The sequence below is a fragment of the Lissotriton vulgaris genome, chromosome 1_1 (genome assembly GCF_964263255.1).
Source record: "Lissotriton vulgaris chromosome 1_1, aLisVul1.2, whole genome shotgun sequence".
Lineage (NCBI taxonomy): Eukaryota > Metazoa > Chordata > Amphibia > Caudata > Salamandridae > Lissotriton > Lissotriton vulgaris.
The window spans coordinates 845,938,029-845,960,185 of record NC_141685.1 but is presented as its reverse complement, the minus strand read 5'-3'; positions in this window follow the sequence as shown (position 1 = coordinate 845,960,185).

The window sequence follows — 22,157 nt, the reverse complement described above, 5'->3', positions numbered from 1 at the left end:
ACATGCCTCTCTTGTGTTTATAAAAGGTCGGAGACCGATCAGAGCAGCACATGAGGAGAAAGAAGCTCATGGTCACAGGAACTGCACGGAGATTGCGCTCGTGAAAGTCAAGGATGCAAAGGCCTCCATCAAGCATCACAGCTAATTTTCGAGGGTAGATATGGGGAGAAAGCACACCTGCCCAGCCTCGACAAAGCTCACGATTTTTTGGGGCTGATTAATGAGTTACTGAATTTGAGCTTAAACTTGGGCACCTGCTTTATTTATATATGGACTGTAAGTGCTTCCTGTTGAGCATGCTTAAACTCGGGCACCTGCTTTATTTATATCTGTAAGTGCTTCATGTTGAGCTTTAATTTGTGTGATAGGAGAATCGTGCCAGAATGAATCCTGCCCTGCATATTTATCCAAGAAGACGCTACCATTTTGTGCGATACCTCTACTCAACTGGACTACTTTCTACTGGCTAATCAGTAAGTGCTACCTCGTTGGCTAAATAATTAGTGCTTTACTGCTTTTCCCACACTACAGCTGCGTAAAGACGTTGTCTCCAGTGACCATGTGTGTGTAACTTTGCCATCGCGCCGAAGGGCGCCAGGGTCCCTTGAGTGAGCTGTCCATCATAGTAGGTAAAGGGTGGGAAGACTGTGGACACTCCTAGTTTGTGTGGAGGGGCCAAAAGGGTGGGGCTTCTCTGCGAGTTCACATGCCTCTCGTGTTTATAAAAGGTCAGAGACCGATAAGAGCAGAAGATGAGGAGAAAGAAGCTCCTTGTCACAGGAACTGCACGGGGCGTGCGCTCGTGAAAGTCAAGGATGCAATGGCCTCCATCAAGCATCACAGGTAATTTTCGAGGGTAGATATGGAGAGAAAGCTCACCTTCCCAGCCTCGACTAAGATCACGATTTCTTTGGGCTGATTAATGAGTTACTGAATTTGAGCTTAAACTTGGGCACCTGCTTTATTTATATCTGTAAGTGCTTCCTGTTGAGCTTTAATTTTTGTGACAGGAGCATCGTGCCAGAAAGAATCCTGCCCTGCATATTATCAACAAAGATGCTCCTGTTCTGCCGCGGAACGCGGATGTTTTGACATTTGAAAATTTGATACTTCACACGTTCCGCGAGCGGAACGCAATTTGCCGCCCACCCCTAATCTTGAGTACCCATACCCTTTTTAAAACCATATTGGACCGGGATTAAAACCTTACTTTTTTCTGCCAATTATTCTAAGCAGTTTAATAAAACCCTACCCATGAGTTTGGCTGTGCTATTTAATATTGGCCTATAATTTTTTGGTGCGGACTTGTCTCCCTTGTTGTAAATTGGTATTAAAATTGATTTCTTCCTTGGGTCGGTGAGCCCACTTTTGCGACTGCGTTAAAAACATTTGTCAGCGCAGGGCCCCACAGATCCGGCTGGTCAATGAAGAAATCTATGGGAGTGCAGTCTGGTCCTGGCGCTTTGTTTGTGGAACACTGGGCAAGGGCTTCTTTAACCTTATGATATTCGAAAACCATTGGTAACTCAATGAAAGGAATCACGGATATGATCTGAGGTGCCACCCCCTCCACTTTGGGGTCAAATATGCGGGAGAAATACCGAACCCAAGATTCCTCATCAACATGGCAATCCAGTGTGGGAGCTATTGATGGTTTAAGGAAGGGGGCGTTAATAATGCTCAAAAAAACCTAAATATTTTTTTTCAATTGCCGCTTGATAGAGTTGATCCCATTTTTCTTCCTTCAGAGTTTTGATTCTTTTTTTTCTGGCCAGTTGCTTCACTAAGATTTTATCTCTAGGAATTGCCCTCAGGACCAGGTGCAATATTGTTAATGATTAGGTACATTGATGATCAAACCTTCTAGGCCCTGCTGTTATAGTAGTTGACTTTTTCCTAGATAGGTGGAACCTGACCTAAAATAATATTGCCTTGAATGCCATGGTTATTTGAGCTGGACTACACGCAGGTTCTAGGCATAATAAAATGTCCCTCTGGCTCTTTTTAATTCTTTGTGGGACAAGAAATGCTTTGTCTGCTAAGTCCCACTTTAGGGTTATCCCATTTGTTTTCACAATTGTAGGCTTGATGTGCCTTATCTGTTCAGGGAAAATTCCTGCCCAGTTAATTTTTCCAGTACTCGCTGGTGGTCGCTAACATTTAAGTAGTTTACCTCGCAACTACATATAAGTTTTTTGAGCAGTTCTGCTACGATTATAAATTGATTGTACTGACCTGCGAGGGTGAACCAAACGTAAAAGCAATAACCCCTTATATGGTGAGTAAGCAGGACTCTTAGCTCCTTCTCCCAGATCTCCCGCACACTGGCGGTAGTGTCCGGCTTCATGGCCATGCAAGCACGGTATGTTTTAGATGTCATGTGCCACCCATCTTTTTCTTCAATCACCAAGAACAGCGGTGGGAAGTCCTCCGGCGAGAGCGGGTACGTAGGTATAATAGATCTGACGAAACTCTGTAGCCTCTTGGGGACAAAGAGGTCCATGCAGCAGGCAGTGTGTGTACGCGTGTCATCTGTGGGCTGTTAGGGTAGGGGTTACCCAGTGTGTGTAGTGAATATTTGTCTATCATGCGTTAAACTAGTTTCCCTAGTTGCGGGGATCCATGCTTATCTGATACAGGGATAGCCTCAGAATAGAGAAGAACCCCGGGTACCATGTGTTGCAGCTTGCGCCACGCCCAGCAGGTCGTGGAAACAGTCTGTATATCTTCAGTGTCAAGGGGTATACAACGGGGTAATATCTGGGCATGGAGAAGGCCGTCCATTTGGGCACGCTCTGGGCGTAAGTATGAAATGCATGCATCTGGGTGGGACCAGTGATATGCGCAGTGCCATTGTGCCGTGAGGTAATAAAGATGGAGGTCTCGAACTCAGAGGCCCCCTCGCTCATACGCAGCACCAAAGTTTCCCATTATATCCGGGGACGGCCCCCAGCCCATATCAGCCACAGTCGTGTGAAATGAAGGTTACTAAAAAAGTTTTTAGGAGTGGAATGGGGATGTTAGTGAACATGTAAAGAAAGCGTGGCAGTACCACCATTTTTTTAATGGCCGCGCTTCCCATCAGTGACAGAGACATCTTTATCCATCTGCACAAGCCATCCACTGCTAGCCCATAATTACGTTGGAGGACATGTTCCCTAACTCCATTCAAATAAATGCCCAGGTATTTGGTGCCGTCTGGTGCCCATCTGAGGGGGGACTCTATCGATTGGGGTTTAAGAAATGCCAGTGAGTGGAAAAAGGCTCTGATTTTGTCCAGTTGATTCGAAGCCCAGAGAGTAGGCCAAATTTAGATATGTTCTGCATGAGTGGGGGGAGGTTATCTTCCGGGTGGCGCACAAACAGTAGTGTGTCGTCAGCGTAAAGTAATAATGGGCCATGTGTGAGTTGTAGTCCTCCTATGGGTATGGTTGTCTTATAGGGTCCTAAATAGTGGGTCCATGGCAAGTATAAAAAGTAGAGGGGGGAGAGGGCATCCCTGCCTGGTATGATGGAGCATAGCAATGGGGTCCGTGAGGGCTCCATTTATCCTTGAGGCGAACTATGGGTTTGGTGTATAAATGCATAATCATTACTAAGAATGGGGGGTGTATTCCCAGCTTCAACAAGATGGCTCTTAAGAAAGGCCACTCGATAGAGTCAAAGGCCTTCTCGGCAACGAGAAGGGCCCCCACCGCTGGTGTCCCTGGGGCAATCTTATTGTGCACAGTAAACACTGTCCTGAGGTTGAGGGAGGTCGAGCGGTGTGGGACAAAGCCCGACTGGGCAGGCGAGACAATCTGTTCCATCAACAAGGCCAGCCTGTTTGCCAGCACCTTAGTGAGGATCTTGTTATCAAGATTTAGCAGCAACAAAGGATGATACGACATGCATTTAGTAGGGTCTTTGCCTGGCTTTAATAGTATGGTGAGGACCGCCTCGCGGAGGGAGGGTGGGAGCTCACCGGTACTTGAGGACTCGTTGAATAAAGAGAGAAGTTGTGTGGCGGGTTGTTGTTTAAAGGCCCTATAGAAGGATCCAGTCAATCCACCCAGGCCAGGTGCCTTGGACCCGTCCAAGCCTGTGATGACCTGCATTACTTCTTCTAAAGTAATGGGTTCACTAAGAAACTCCTGTTGCCCATTTGGCAGCCACACCATGGCTTTGTCTGCCAGGTAAGGGGGGTATTTCCAAGGGGTTACATGCAGTGCTGGGGAGTATAGTTGTTGATAGTAAGTATTAAATTCATGCATAATGTATTTGCTACAGGTGATAATGTCTCCAGAGTCTAAACAGAGCACAGCTATGTAGTTTTGCTGTCTGTTCGGGTGAAGCAGGTGGGCTAGTGTGCAGCTGGGTCGTTCCCCCTTCCCATATATATGCACACTGGTGTACCTATCCATGTATTTTATCTTTCTGCCAGGTCTCAGAATTTTCTCAAAAGGGTATTAGGTTTGTGTGCCTGATGTGAATTTTCCCCTACTGTCACCGGTCAAGGTCATATATAGCGTTTTCAATTATTGAAGTTGGAAGCGGATATCTCGCAATATGCCTGCATGCTTATAAATGCATACTCCATCGATATATGCCTCAAAGGCCTCCCATAGAACTGCCTGGGTGGAAACCGTACCAGTGTTTAATAGTCTGTGATGGAGATTAGTAAGTCATTATGGAATGCTGGATCTACCAAGGCTTCTCCTTTGAATCTCCAACTGTAAGCTGCAGCTCATCTATATGGAATTGTTAACTGTAATATGATTGGGCTGTGATCAGATAGTGTGCGGGGAAGAACTGCAATGCTATTGAGCCACTGATGTACAGTTGTTGAGACAAACCAGTAGTCCAACCTGAATCAGAGGGCATGTGGGCATGTGGGTAGGAGTAGAATGCGGGTGTCGGTGGTGCGTGTGCCAGGTGTCTAATAGTGAATAGGAGTCTGCGATATTTCGGAGTGCTTCTCGGGCATGCACCTTACTGCCCGTTTGTGTGCTGGTCGTGTCTGTCTGTGGACAGTGCAGCATACTAAAGCCGCCTCCTAATATTAGATGATCAGTCTCTAAGTTGTCCAGTCGTGGGTGCACTTCTTGAAGAAATCTGGATCGTCAATATTGGGGACGTATATATTGACTATGAGGACCTTGTGGTCTGCTAGTGTTCCCTGAACATATTGATATCTGCAGTTAGGGTTTGAGTACTGAGATGCAGGCACCCCTTTATGTATCAATATACAAGTGCCCCAGGAGTATGAACTGAAGCAGGAAAAATATCTCTACATTCCCAATTGCCTGGTGAAAAGGTGATCGGTATGTGCACTTGTTTCCCTTTCTGCGGATTGCTAATGCCACCTATGTTCCAAGGTATTGAGGATAATTCTGTTGTTTTAGCTATATCGTGGTGGGTTTGTGACACTGCGTGTGGTACGACCTCATGTAAATGGTATTCAGTAGCTTGTGCTTAAGAGCATGTGCAACAGTGCCATATGTACATTGACCATAATTCCAATAACAACAGAAAAACATTCCCCAATTACCCCATTCCCCTCCCACACTACATGTAACTGCTTCCAGCGAATCCCATTCATTCTAAAATAACAAAAACAAACAAACAGGAATATTCCAAAACTAGAACATTTGGCATCCGCTATGGAGGCATCCCGCCAACTTGGTTGGGCCAGCCTGTGCAAAATAAGATAAGTGGTGCTGTATATAACCAACTACTTCATTGAGAATGGTCATACGTGCCCAGTTGAAGTCTATAATCCTGTCTTGGAGGCGTAGGCTTTACGGTATAGGTCAATGTGCAATAGTTTGTGAACTGCACATGGGCTCATATTGCGGCATCTTGTGTGGATGTGGCGAATGCTGCTCATGGTCTGGATCTGGGCATCTAGGTGACAATCTAGGTGACAACTGACAGTGTGTGGGGATTCAGCACTTATCGTCTTACAAAAGGTTATGGCGGCTGCTGGTGTGTCCAGAATTCTAGGGCCCCCTTTAAGTTCCACACGCTTATTAGATATGCATTTGATACGCATTTTGCAGTGTTTTTAACATTGCTGTATTTCTGTCTTGCCTCCTGAACCATGGGTGTGAAATCATGAAAGATGGAAATGGGGGCACCTTGGTGGTGTAGAGGGCCTTTTGCACTCACAAGTCCGAGCACAGTGTCCCTGTCCCTGTAATTGAGGAGGTGAGCTATGATGTGCCTTTTGGGGGGGGGGGGGGCTTCTGGTGGCTGTGGGCCCAATGAACGGTATGCCCACTCCACCTTGAAGGTGGCCGAGAAGCTGGTGCAGTCATATACGTCAATTAGAAGTTGCTCGATGTAGAGCTCTGGGCGTCCAAGTTTGTGTATAATATTGCGGCTGGATTTTGCTTCAAGATCCTTGTTCTTTATGGCTATCTGTTTCAACACGCCTTCTTCCTTCTCCAGCCACTTCTTTGTGATAGTAGAAGCAGCATCCAGTTCTGAGACTCTCTTTTCTGCCACCCATAGGTGCGCTCCCTATCGATCAATACTCTCCCCTATCTGGTCAATGCGGCCGGCGCACGGATCAAAATGTGCATCCATCGCATTGAACCCTGCTTTAAGCTCCTCATCTGGAAAGTCATCATGGCCCCTCCCGGTATGTTCCTCAGTGTCTGAGTGGGAGTCTTGGCATCATGTGGGCTTGTTGCAGTCAAATATTAGCGGGCACTGCTTGCGGTCTGTGCGTCCCATTTTTAATAGGTTGCTGTTTAATGCCACCAATGCAGGAGGGTTCTCTTGCATCCCACGCTCTTCGAGGGAGTGCTTGCGATTGCAGGGTGCTGTGGGTTATGAGCAGCGGGGTGGGCTAATACTGGCCTCCGATTGTTTTATGGCCCCCGAGTTTCATATTCAAATAGTCACCTGTTAGTGTCTGCTAGAAGTCTGTTTGCTCAAAGGGCCTGCACAATCTGCTAAGCAGGTTATGAGGCTGTCTTTTAGACCTCGAAGTAGCACTGATTCACCCCTCCGCCCATTATGTTGCCTGTCTGCCCGTATTTAAAAAAGGGACCTGGGCTCTGGGTGCTTTGGGGCAGATTTATGTCGGACTTGCACCGCCGTTGCGTCACGCAATGGCGGCGTAAACGTGGCGCATTCCTGCAACCCATTTGCAACGTGACGCATCTAGGCAGATGCGTCACGTTGTAAAGCCCTGCGCCACATGTGGGCGTTCCGGCGCAGGGTGGGCGTTCCGGGCAGGTGTGCCTCGCAAAAGTGGCTGAGTGAAATCTACAAGATTTCACTCAGTCACTTTTAGGCCAATGCTGTGTCAAAACCCTGCGCCTGCTTGAAGCAGGCGTAAGGCTTGCCGCAGCATTGGACATGTAGGGCACTCCCGAGCCTTGCTGGAGCTGCGTCGCGCTTGTGACGCAACTCCAGCAATGCGCCACCTTTACGGCACAGATGCATCATGCATCTGTGCCGTTTTTGCCCCATGGTGCGCCGCATTGTAAATGCGGCGCACCATGGGTGGTGAAGCTGCTGCGCACAATAACTGGCACATCCCTGGGGATGCGCCAGTTATTGTAAATTTGCCCCTAAGTATCTACGGTGTCCGTGTCGTTGAGCCAGGGCTGCACATTTGGTCACCGTCCCTACCTCATGAAGGCACTGGTCTTCTGCAGGCGTTCACTCTGCGGGCCCCCCTCCCGCACGCAGAGGCTGATTTCCGGTGTTCCGCGATCTGTGAGCGGCCATCGGCTGCAACCGCTGCAGGGATTCTGGAGATGAGGAAGAGAGTAATGAGAGGTGGCCCCGGCCTCAGGTTCGCCCACGGCCCCTGTCGCCACGGGGCCTCTATGGTAGTGCTGACTGTGCCCACTCCTCTTCTGCGTCACTGCCTGGTATGCCCCTGATTACGCCCACAGAGCAGTCCCACGCCTCCAAGGTGTGCCACGATGGTCTCTACTGGGACTGCTTGTTTTCCGCGGCCGTAAGGCATGCCAGTGAAGTAGTTTTTGGCAGAATAACGGCCCCCCTGCACCGGAGCCTCACAAGTGCACGGCCATCTTGGTGGTAGTAGTGGCCACACCCCTTTTTTAGCCATACTCATTGTCTTACTACACTTCTCTCTGATAGGCGTATATATTAATAAAGTTACCACTATGTTGTTGCAGCCTTTTGCACAGTCCCTTTGTTATCTACCCCATTTCTCTTAGTATATCTCCAATTATAATCAGTGACCTTTTCTCCAATACATTGTACTGTGGCAGTGATGTGTGTGGTACATCTTTTAAGTGCACAGAGTGTATGTAGCTGGCAAAGTATGAGCTATGCAGTGTTACCGTGCTAAGTACATAACTAGTTTTAGAACCCCTGCATGCTGAGACCCCCATAGAAGATAGTGAAGATGCTTCAGTCATAAATAACAGGTATACACCGTCAGCTCAAACACTGCAATGTTTGTCTTTCTGTTTCTCCAAGGTATCACATTTTCATTTGATTCAACGTCGATAGGTATTCAGAACTTTTACGAGCTCACAAATCCGAGTATGCCAGCCCTTTTTAAAATGTAAGTGTGTATATATATATTTTTTAAAAAGCTTTGTGATGGAGGGCTGACTCCGACAGAAAGCTGTGGGGTCAGAGTTAATGCCCAGCAGGTGACATAGCCCTTTGCACACACGTTAAACCTTCTCACTGTCACCCCTTCCCCTTCCCACACCCCCCCAGTGCTCATTACTGCCGGTTCCATGGCCCTGACATCACCCTCAATCACGTGCACATATAATCTAAGAACTTCTTTTGTACTGGGTCAATAATGAACTGTTAATAGTATTAAGAGATTAAAATATATCTTTAAGAGATAATGAAGATATAATATTTAATAACTAAATGAATAGCTTTTAATAATATAATGATTAAGAGATAATATTAAGAGATCATTTCGCATTATTGGAATTAAAAGTCCCAAACAGAAGACGGGCCAAGGAAAGAAATTCTTAATGTCTGAAGAATAAAGCTGATAAGATTGTGTTATTAAACGTCCAAGCGTTCATACAACTACACAACATTGTCATATTTATTTTCCAAAACCGCATGTTTGATTGAGGCAACAAGTCGAATAGCATTTCATTGCTGCATGAATTGCATTGCCCTCATTACACCTTCGTTCAGCTCTCTATTGCAACACAGGCAGTATACATAACTAACGCATTGATTTCTGTCAAGGGTAATCATCGGCAACTGTCATGCTAAGATATTAATGTTTTACAAGTAAATCAATGGCACAATAGGGCTAGGTTGTACTTGTGATTGAAGTAGACAATGGAATCTGATTAGATTTATTGCCCTAGGTTCTGGCTGTACTTTGCAAGATGGCTGTAATTCTTGTCAGTTTTGAAGAAAACGATGGGTGCAGGTAAGAGTAATTGTCACTAGCCTTTATTCCATGTTGCTTTAAAAACCATTGCAATTGGGTAGTTGGTTCAGTTGGTTTAAATAAAGTGAAACCTGACCACAACTTTCAGAATGTATTATTGATAATAAATGAACTTTTTATATAGCGCTTGCTTCTGCAGTTTTGAAGGGCCGTCAGTTACAGGCCTTACTACACCACAATGCTTTACAATTTATAAATCTAGGAAGGACGGAAAGCTGAGTTTGTCCTGCTGGGATCAAATCTGCAAAATTATTAGACCTTTCAGCCTTGGAGTGGTCTTCCCCAAACATTTGACTTACTCCTCTCCTATTTTTTGCTGAATTCGTTTTGTTGGCCTTAGGACTCAGCGTTTTGACACTGTTAACGTGCTAAAGTGCGTATTCTCACTCCCTTAAGCATGGAAAATTGGCTAACCCCTTATTGCCATATTTAGTTTACTCATAGGTCCCTAGTAAAGTGGTGCACCATAAGCCCATGGCTGTAAATTAAAAGCTATTAGTAGGCGTGCTATTATTACAGAAACAAGGGTCCTTAAGCAAGGAGACAAAATATGACAAAGATGAATATAGACCAGATGGAACTATATTTTTTTTGGGGCAATGTCCAGCCGGACAGTTTATTACCCTAATACAAAATAATCACAACAAAATAGAACACTGCATGTGATAGAGGTGGGACACCAGCCGATGTCCGACTAACACAATGGAAGAACATGAACAAAGAGAAAATAGTAGGCAATAACAGGTCATCTGGTTATTTTGAATCATATAATAGACAATCTTTTCTATACACATATGCGCCTGAATTTTCAGTCCTGCAAGCCTCCCCATTGTGGACTTGCTGTTTGCAACGCCAGACCAGACCCGGGTATTGAAGGCATTTTCCTTGACCCCCGTTACCCCCTGGACATTCTTCCTTGACCATTGCCGTATATCATTTTCTGGGTAAAACCCGTCTATTTGCCACCCTAGTTTCACTCAACCGTGATACTACTGTAAATTTGAACTTTTAAGGCAATTACCCTCTGTCCTGAGGATGAACCGATTATTAATGTGGTTCGAAACGTCGTCGACATGAATGCACTAAATGCATAGTTGATTCACATTTTTCATGCATATGTGTATAGAAAAGATTGTCTGTTATATGATTCAAAATAACCAGATGACCTGTTATTGCCTACTATTTTCTCTTTGTCCATGTTCTTCCAGTGTGTTAGTCGGACATCGGCTGGTGTCCCACCTCTCTCTATCACACGCAGTGTTCTATTTTGTTGTGATTATTTTGTATTAGGGTAATAAACTGTCCGGCTAGACATTGCCCCAAAAAAAATATAGTTCCATCTGGTCTATATTCATCTTTGTCATATTTTGTCTCCTTGCTTAAGGACCCTTGTTTCTGTAATATTAGTACCTACCCATGGTCCTTAGCCTATTGCGCCCTGGGCTCCCTTGTTTTTGTTTAAATACATTAGTAGGCGTGCAGCACTTATTGTGCCACCTATTTAAGTAGCCCCTTAACCATGTCCCAGGACTTCCATTGCAGCCTGTTTGCAGCTTTAAACTGGTAATTGACTTGGCAATATAACCCTTGTGCTAAGCCTAAAACTCCCTTTTAGATAAATGTGCCACTCCATGGCTGGGCCTTAAACAGCGCATAGGACAGGGTGCAGTGTATTGTAAAGGTTGTGCATACACTTGTAATGCGTTTTTAACTGCTCTGAGGCCTACCCCTACAACAGGATAACATGGGGTTACCGTATTACATTTAATCAGTGATAACTTTGGAAGCAGTTAGCAATGCCATGGTTGGTGTCTAGAGAACTGTAATTTTAAATCCTCTTTAATGGTAAAATTAGATTTTAAGTCACAAGTCTGAAAATTCCTCTTTTCGAATGTTGGCATTTTCTTGCCCCAACAATTTGGTGCCTGCAGCCTGTTTTCTGGGTCACAAGACTAGGAGTAGTGGGCAGTTGGCCGTTGTGCATTCCCCCCCAGACAGTAACACACTAGAGAGACTGGAGTGTTGATAGGAATGGCCATTCAAGGGAGATTTTGTTAGGGGCGGAGCTGTGCACAGCCCTACTTGCACTCCAAAGACACTGCCTCGTCTCACTCACAAAGAACTTCACACCTGTCCATAGTGCCTGCAGGTAGACTAGGATTAGGGCAGAGAGGCAAGAAATCGCAGACATTTCTGTCGGGGAAAAAATATAGAGGTTTCTTCTGCTCCATAGGGAGTACCAGTTACAAAAATAAGGTTCTCAGACCCACTCTTCAGTTCACTTCTGGACATGCAGAAGGACTCTGAGAGGACTTCCCTGCTTCCTGTGGCCTGCTGTGTGCTTTAGAGGACTCCCCATCTGCACCAAGAGGACTACCCTACTGCCTTCTGCCTTCCCTGTGCCCTCAGAGGACTGCTTCACTCCTTGAGACCTGCTTTCTGCTTGAACTCGGGAATTCCAGAGCAACTCCAAGGGACTAATTGGCTGGCAATATGATCAGATCCTCAGGGACAGAAAGGACTTCACCCGTCTTGAACCCATGCCTGGACTCAGTCTGAGTGAGTTCATATCCTCCAAGTTGTGCCCCTCCAGTCCTGGACACCTTGGAAATGGTGCTCAAATAACCTAAGTCCAAAACCTGGACCTTAGAATATTTTCTGCCAAAACGTTATCTGAAAACTGAGAGGAGACCGAGATCTACCTGTAGTACCATGTAAATAAAGAATGACGGGACTCTTTTGGTTCCCGACGGATGTTGTAGACCTGTGACATAAGAGCTGGAGGGTATTTAAATGAATGCAGGTTTAGAACGTTGAGTTGTTGCTTCCATGCTGGAGAATAAAGATGTGCCTAACTACTCTCCATGTATAGTGTGCTCATTGGTGAGTACCTGGGCTGGGTAGGACGCTGCAACTGGTGACTAGTAGGGCATAAGTACCATGTAGATCGATAGCGCTCTACCAGAGAGTTTCTGTGACCCAGAACACTTCTCCTGCATGCCACATGTGCTGCAGTCGAAGTGCATGATCGACGCTGGAATTTGTGGAGTCTCGGCGCAACATTGGCCTGTGTAAGGCTTGTGCGAACAAAGAAAGTTAATTGAAACTGGCTTCATAGACCAATACATGAGTACTCCGAAGAACGCTCTGCAGTGTGCTGCATTAGAGAAGGTCGACCTCAAAGTTGTTTTGAATGCCTCTCTTCGAGCTTAACAATCAACTCTTCACATGACTACAGGGGAAAACCCTGCAACTTTAAATGATTGGGAGAGCAATAACGACTAAGTTACATCAATGGAACAACCTCAGATCAAAGACTGAGAAGTAAATTTTCACAGAAGATTCTGGTCACAAAAGGAAAATGAAAATCTATGCTGACAAGTGACATAATGTGAAAGATATCACTTTCAAGAGATGATATTGAGTCCTAGTTTGACAATCCAGGAAATGAAAATCTGATGCTCCTTTCGAGGCTGAGCACTTTACTGTCACAACCACAGAAGGACACATGGTGACTGCTTAATGTCCTGGGAAGTCCCTTTACGAGATATTCTTTGCACTTGATACGTGTGCCACCCCCTTTTGTACCGCATCACTCATCAAGCATCAATGTCACTGTAAAGAGTGGGTCAAGACAGACAGTTAATAATCATGCAACTGCTGTTGTTTCCACCTCACCTATGCAGATCACTGAAACTTCGACTGCCAGCTCCCGGTTTCCGATGTCTCGATAAGGACGTATGATCCAATCACCACGAAGTCTCATTGAAGAGTTATAAGTGCGTATGTATTTGTAATTATTTATTTATTCATTTATTTTCTTATTTATTTACTGTAAAAAGTTGAAAAGTTGAAACTTCAAGTAAAAAGGCCCAACTTCACAGTAGCTCCCAGTGTGTTCATTTCTGCAGTAGCAACCCCTATTCAGCGGCTCCTTGCCAAAGGCATGTCTATGCTCATGGAGCCCTTTTCAGCTACAGCCTGCAGCTTCGTCACGCTGGAGCTTTTAAATCCAAAAAAGAAACTAAGTCCGAATGGAGTGACCTTCACCAATAATGACTCTTCTTTCTCACACACCGCCAGCTACCTTGCCCCACTTAATTTTGCCTTCTCAGACATGTTTCTTGAAAACTTCTTTAAAGTCTGAAGATAAGCAGAGACTTGGCCTAATCCACTTCATGCATCTGAATGTGCTCCTTCTTAGTGAGCTACAACTTTCGACTTGGCCATGGTCTTGTGTGACTAGATGTCCGCAGTACTGATTGGAGTTTTGTCATTTTGGTGTCAAATAATTTATTAAAATGTACTTTATTTTTCTAAATTAGTGTGGAACTTTTCTTGTGCTGTGTTTTCACTTTATTACTGTTTAAGTGGTGCATAAATACTTTACACATTGCTTCTAGTTTAAGCCTGACTGCTTTTGTGCCATTCTACCAGAGGGTTAAGCACAGTTTATTTTAGTGATGTTTTGTGGTTCATCCTGAAAAGGAATGCGGCTGTTGCATGAGTAGTACTTCGCCCCCCTAACTAACAACTCAATATCTCATACAGGTCAAATACAAATCTCATAAGCTAGCACACTCACCACTGTCCGCATACTCACAAACCAGTTTGGTAGTACTGTTAACATGCCAACATGGATGCAACTCAGTAAAATGCATACCGTTGCCATTTGGATGTGAGGATCCATTTTGCACTAAGAAAATAGCTCTAAATGCTAGATTTCGCTTCTCACACAATTACGGATTGGTAGAAATTGGGTGTCTGATTGGCAGAGGTATGTACCCTATCTAAACAGGAACGACTAGCCTGGTCAGAGAAAGTCAGTGACACACTTTAAATTAACTGTGCACACCCTCTGGTAGTTTGGAACAGAGCGGTCGAGCTTAACTTGAGAGGCAAGTCTAAAGTATTTGTGAAAACTTCAAATAGTAACACAGAAAAAAAACAACCACAAAAAGACTCTGCACCAGTTTAGAGACATAGCTTATATTTTTAAGTGGATGTCAAGATATGAATTTTGAAAGAATAAACTGTTTTGTAGAGCTTTGAATCAAATAGCATCAACCGGGGCTATCTGGTCGCGCTTGACCAGCACAAATACAAGAGTTCAAGCTGACTTTGATGGAGCGTATGTCTGCTGAATCGAAAAGCCTTGGTCCACTGAACAGTACCTTTAATGCGTCGACATCGAGGGCGATGCATGTATCAAAGGAGGTAATGGATCGCTCTTGATCCTGCAGATGTAGGTGATGCGCCAGTTCTGAGGTGGGCAAAGTCAAAGATACAATCAAATCCTGTGCACACGTTGCAGAGTAAATAGGTTCTGATGTCAGAACTCAACAATTACGACAATGTTCATGCAAACAAAAGACAGAAAGGTCAAAGTCCAAATTTGCGTAAAGGTAAGATTTATAATTCAATCTTGATCAGTACATTTGGCAAGAACCAGCCGACACGTGTTTCGTCTCACCGTGTATCTGATGTGACTCTTCAGGGCTGATTGTTTCTTGTAAAGGAAGAAAGATTGCAGTACGGTGATAATTCCAACCCGGCTGCGATAGGTAGCTGAAGATGTGGGTAAAGGGTGTAGATACCGGTTCCCTGCTGGGCGAAGCGTAACAGATTGGGGTACTGAGGACGGATGAGTCCTGAGTAAAAGCTGCGGGAATCTGTAGTATGGATAACTGCACCGATCTGTGCTGCGTGATGCTCGAGGCGATCCCCTACCTGGATCGCCTCGAGCAGCATGCAGCACAGATCAGTGCAGTTATCCATACTACAGATTCCTACAGCTTTTACTTCCCATTTGTCCATTACAGAGCCACCCGCTACTCAAAAACACTAACCTCTAGAACCCAACCACTAAAGTTTGGAACATGACGAGTGAACTGGGAGCCTGTGATGGAGAGCTGTGGAGCTTGGTATGCAATTGGCCTAGTGAGTTCTGGCTGGAGTAAGGTGGTCAGTTGCATAAAGCTGCGGGGAACGTACCAAGCCGTAGTTGGTGCTCAAGTTCACCGGATGCGCTGGGCCATCACCTGATTTCATCTGCGGCACCCTGGCCCCCAATTTTTGCTTACCTGATGCTGACTGATGACTATGCTGCAAAGCTGTGTTGGAGGCGGTGGCTGGCGATTTATTGTTGATGAGGCTGATGAATGGCTATTTGGATGCCTTTGGAGGGGGGCACTGCGGTAGTGGCAAGGATCAGATTGGCAGGGTTGGAGGCTGCTGGTCTGTGCCTGGTGGCAACTACTGGTGAGTGCTTGGAGAGCGAGGCTTGATGGCCCTCTGCCCCTCCTGGGATGGGCTGCTGTGCCCTAACTGACATCATTGCTGTGCACAAGGGGAGAACGACTGCTGACTGGTGTAGCCCCTATTTGCATCACTGTTCCCCCGCTGGGTCTGGTTGAGTGGCTCACGGCTGTACTGCATACTGTTGCTGGTCTCTTAGGACTAAGAAAGAAGAGTCCCAGTAATCAAAAGACAATATACAATGCAGAAACTATAATAAACCAATCACAAAAGAAGTCTATTCACACTGTTTTAATCACAATGTGAATGGTTATGACAAGTATATAACGTATATTGACATGTGAAATATAGTTCATGAAGTGCCCCAAAGGTAGTAGAAGAGCTTTAGAGATTTGTTTCCGTATTTTAATCCGTATATTTTACATTGAATAGGTGTGTCCCCCTTCCCCCGTCCTGATGAAGACCCTACAGCAAGGATAAATCTACCTGCGCAATAGAGGGTCGAAACGTCGACAACCACCCTTATCACCAACTCCACGCCCTGACCTTTCATTTATTGAACTTGTTGGAGTATGCTGTTCTTTTGAAATAATAATCTGAACTTTGCGGTCCTCATTCCTACACATATTGTGTAACATGGACGAGTAACGCCAATTGATTGATTTAATTGTCACAAAAAATTTCCTCCTCCCTCCACTATTTCCTCACAAGAACACTCCCCCCTCCCTTGCTCTTCTACTACCTTTGGGGCACTTCATGAACTATATTTCACATGTCAATATACGTTATATACTTGTCATAACCATTCACATTGTGATTAAAACAGTGTGAATAGACTTCTTTTGTGATTGGTTTATTATAGTTTCTGCATTGTATATTGTCTTTTGATTACTGGGACTCTTCTTTCTTAATGCATTGATCACCCAGGTCCCAGTGACATTAGTTGGGTACAACCCCCCACTTATATTCCGGTCTCCTAGGACTAGCCTGGGGCCAGTGAGGTATATTTAATGTGTTACTCTTGGGAAACCACATTTACGTTCCTACACCACCAACTGCGTTCTATTTACATCGCACCTTACAGCAATGGGCCCTTACAAGCCCTTGTGTTATTTTACAGACTTTGATCCATTTAGGGGTGTGTGATCCCATTGTACTGTATTTGTTCCCCTGACCCAAGGGCCCCCGTCATGCACTGTACAAACTATTCAGTTGCAGTAAGAGTGCCAAACACTACCCTCCATACCTGCTGCATTCTCCCCCAGTAGCCATGACATTTGAAGCCTGCGTTGCTGCTGATCCTGCTTGTGCCCCCGTGTTCAGGGGTTACGCAGGGTGTGGCAGGACTCCACAGATCTTTATTCATCTGGAGGCTCGTTCTTGCAATGCAGCCCCACTTTTAACAAAGGGGGAGACCTCTTCGCCTTCAATGTTTAACTGGTTCCTTTTCTGCCGGGCTGCCAGCCCTCCCTCGCCTCATCATGGGCAAACACAATATAAAGCAGTCTAGCTTCTCATTCGAGAGCAGACTCTCACTTATCATGCAGACCAAGGCCAAGATCCTGATCACAGCATGGCTCCAATTTAGGACAGTATCACATAGGACATTGATTTTCATGCGCTCCTTCTGGAAGTGAAAACCAGCCTACAAAGCATTGACTCTAAGCTTGATTTACTCACTAGCCACCATGACCATGTCAAACAACGCATTGACAAAAACGAAACACAGATTGATCAGCTGAAAAACTAGGTCTCAGGCCGATGCTGATGATCTACAGGCTGACTCGAAAGAACACTTATTGTGCATGGATAAAGTCCTCAACCTCATAAAGGCCAAAAACAAAGATCTAGAAGCAAGATCCAGACAAAACAGCCTTCGCATTACCCGGATTCCAGAATCTACCTCCTTCTCCAGACCATGTTATGCAAACTGTTTGGAGATGGCTTCTCAGTGGTCTTCATTGTAGAGGGCCCCCACCGCTCCTTGGTCCCAAGCCACCGGTAGGTACACCTGCCCGCCCCATAGTTGCCCACTTGTTAAACTATCTGGATTGAGATACAGTCCTGCAATCGATGCGCAAACAAGGCTCTATCATCTGCCAAGGAACCACAGTTGCATTCTACCCATACTTCACTCTATCAGTATAGATTGTCCGTCGAGATTTCCTACCTGCTAAGAAACTTTTTCAGAAAGATTGACTACTGTATACTCTCATATAACCTGACAAGCTGCAAATCTTCTTTGAGCATGAAATGCATTCCTTAACAGATGCCAAATCTGTGCAGAAATTTGCTAAACATGTCTGCAAGATATGAGGCACTCAGGAGAACGCCCCTCATTTATTAACTGGTGCCCAACTCAGCGGTAACATTTGATTAGAAATGGTGATGGGTACTAAACAGCTGGGCAAAGACAATACCAAAACATGATAAAGATAACAAGACCTTAGAAAAAGAAATGATAAAAATTCTACCCATAAATAAGGAAGTAGCAAAATGGTATTGGACCCTTATAACAGAAGAAGATGAAAGTTCCCAGATGCTGGAACAAATCTGGGGAAAAGATCTGGCCTCAGAAGACCTAGTAAATATATGGGAAGACTCAATAGAGAAATGTTGGTCAACATTAAAATCCGCTGCATTAAAAAGAAATCATCTGTATACCCTGCATAGAGCCTATTGGACACCGAAAAAACTTTCAAAATTCAAAAACGCAGGAATCAAAAAATGCCCTAAATGTGGGGAGGAAAGGGCAGATGATGTCCATATGTTCTGGAGCTGCCCATCCCTGAGAATATTCTGGGAAGAAGTTGGTAAGACGCTGAATTCAATATTTAATAAACATCTAAATGTAAGTACAACTCTTATTCTCTTTGGGATTGATAACATAACAGGGTTAGCTAAATTAACAGTAATGGAAGCAAAGTTACTTTTTGTATTAATGGTGATAGCTAGAAGGGAGATCTGCATTAAGTGGATTGGTCCTCAACCCCCGACGCATGTAGAGCGGATGAACTCAGCTATCAAGATAAATAAACTAGATAGAAGGGGAAAAACTAGCAAGAGGTTTAAATATTGGGAAATCATGGAAAAACATCTGACCTCTGAGGATAGGGCAGAACACACTGTCCTATGATTAAAGCGAAAGCATAATCTAGTTTATGAGTATGATACTCATAGAGTAGCCAAGGTGGCTAGCTCCCCTCCTCTCGACTACAGATATGTTTTTATGTAAATGGAAAAGGTACCCCTCTGACCGAGCAAGACAAGGGAAAAACTCCCAAGACACGAGAGACCATTGGGCAGTGACGGTACAAAAAAAAGCTTCAGAGGCAGAAACCAAACTTTCCAAAATACATAAAATGTTCGCAATATGAGGATAACATTTTTTTTTTTTTAAAAAAAGAAAAAGAAATGGTGATGGGTATGGGCATGGACCTACATGCCTCTTCCCGGGCTCTTCGGGAGGACTGTAAGTGAGCTACATTGTACTATAATTCATTGATTGATAATATTCACCCTCTTGGTTATTCACTCTTGAATATTCAGTGCCAAACACACTACTGTCGCACTACCCTGGTCTCTCTGTCGCTCCTCAATTCAGCCATCTCGCTGTTGTGGTGCTACTGCGCAGGGGGCTCCCATTGTAAACAACCCAAACTATTGTCGACCCAGAGGGCAGATATTTTATATTATCTGGCTCCCTGCACAGGAAACTGTTAGTGTTGGTGGCAGTGTATGGACTAAATAAGGATGATCCTGACTTCTTCCCTGGTCTCTTGGTAAACATTTCCAATTTTCATATACATGCAGTTATATGGGGAGGTGATTTTAATGCTGTAATGATTGATACGCTGGATTGTTCTGGCGCATCCAAAGTCTACATCCACATGCCACGTCAAGACTAAACATGATGGCTCAGGACAATAAACTATTAGGCGTTTGGCGTCGAACACATACTCACAATTGGGAGGGTACCTGCATTTCGACTTTCCGCTATGCTTGGTCTCGATTCAATTTCTGGCTTGTGTCTGGGGATGTGTATATATGGGCCCAATCGATATCTCACCTGCAATGTACCCTCTCTGATCATGCTTCAGATCCTACAGACCTCCCCTCGCGCCAGTACCGGCAACCTATCGCTGGGGTGTTTCTAGACATGTTATTTCACAAGGAGATTCCCAAGGAAATTATAGAATATTTCTTGCAGAATGTTGGCTCCGTGTAACCCTCAGCTATGCTGTGGGAGCCGTTGAAAGTGGTGGTGACAGGTGCCTGCATTGCAAAATAATCCGAGATCCTAATGGCAATACACAGTACCCTGGCTAGGCTTGAGAGTGATATGCAAAATCTGGACAACCAGTATTTCCACTCAAGTGAGTGTAATATCCTGCCTGATGTCGGGGGAAAAATCTCAGTATTTCAAGTAGAGCCTCTTCGTGAGACTAGATTAGGGTTGGGTGTGAAATTCCACTCTGCTCGCGGAGTTTATTCCACTCCATGCTCCGCGTAGGGTGCGGAATTTGGAAAAACTATGGGGAGCTCAGTTTTTTCCTCGCTTGTGCTCACCAATGTTAAGTTGGCGGGCAAGGAAAATCTTGCTCCAGACCATCTCCCGATGAGATTTCTCAACACGGGCGGTCGCAGTTGGTCACTACCGCTCCCACTGAGAAACCTTCCATTCGTGTTGAGGGAGCTGTCACTCAAGTACAACATCTACTCGAGCAGCAGAAAGAAGCAGTGCCCTCTTACTCTGCTATTCGGTCTGATTTTACAGTGTAGGACAAACACCCAGTGCTAAAAATCAGCACGAACAGCCCGACCATCACACTCTGCTGCTTGCAGAACTCCGTGCTAAAAATCAGCATGAACAGCCCGACCATCACACTCTTCCGCTTGCAGAACACCGTGTAGCGAGGCAGAGTTTTTTTGGTCACTTTGTGAAGTTCTGCATAGCAGAACTCTGCGAACTCCACACAGACCTAGTCTAGATATCTTCATCTTCATACTCAGGCTAGGTAATACGGGAGGGTGACTACCCAAGTAAGACACTTGCCACCCTGTTGCGCACTCCATGAGCTACTGCTTACATTACTGAACTGCTTAACTCAGAATCCAAACGTGTATATTCTATAACGGAAATGCTAGAAGTCATGAAATCTTTTTACACCCAGATATATTCCGCTACTTTATCTTCAGACCCAACCGAGTTGACCGATTATTTAGACACCATACAATTACTATGGCTCGATCATGCACATCCTGATTATTTGGATACATCCATCACCACTGAGGAAATAGAACAAACTATCAGTAGTTTATCTGGTGATAAAGCACCAGGCCTGGATGGTTTAACCCACACCTTTTATAAAGAGTATACCTCATTATTAGCCCCACATCTTCTTGCAATGTTTCAAGATTCCTTAAATACTGGTTTCATACCACCTTCATTGAGAGAGGCAGTCATTATTGCACTCCTTAAGCCAGGCAAACCTTCCAATCCTTGTGACTCATACCGACGTCTTTCACTCATGCCAATGTCTTTCACTCATTAATGTTGATAACAAAATCTATGGCAAGATCCTCGCAAATTGGCTGCTACCCCGTCTACCTATAATAGTGAAACCTGATCAATCTGGCTTTATTTCTGGTCACTCGACATCCCACATTCTACACACAATTTCTGCAATGATTCTTCATCACGCCCCCTCCGAATTCCAGCAGTAGCTGTTTTTCAGCATGCCACTAAGGCATTCGATTCTCTATAATCGACATACCTTTTTCCCCTTCTTGCCAGAAGTGCCTGAGCCCCAGCTTAATTAAGCAAATACATCTTCTCTACACTCTTCCTATGGCACAAGTGCGCTACAATGGCTTAATTTCCGATCCCCTCCCAATTACTTGTGGTACACATCAAGGATGTCCGCTATCCCCACACTTGTTTGTGATTGCGATTGAGCTGCTGATGGTGAAACTTCGGCAACACCACTCCAACAGGGGAATCGGTTTTACAACAAGAGAATTGATAGTTTTGAGGTACTCAGACGGCATAACTCTATACACCTGCAAACTGGAGGAGAGTTTGGCCCTTCTGACAAAGAAAGTTATCCGCTTTGGTAGATATTCAGGCATACAATTTTTCTGGGCAAAATCCATGTTACTCCTTTTTTATATAGCGCGAACTAGGCCGGAGACATTGGGTATCAGAGTGCTTTACATGAGCACCATTTTAGTTTCAGATGGACACATTCATCTTTTGTTAGACATGGGTAAATTAAGTGATTTCGCCAGAATCACAGGACGTTGAGCGTCATTGCCAAGACTCAAACTCACTTCCCCAGCTTCGAGGATGACCGCTCTAGCTGTAAGGCTGCATCCTCTCCCCACTTCCAGATGACACACAATGATTTATTTCGGTGTACCCTCCACAATGGGCAGACAGCCCAGTCCGGTATCTGGGCACATGGCTCAGCCATGACACAGACAAGCT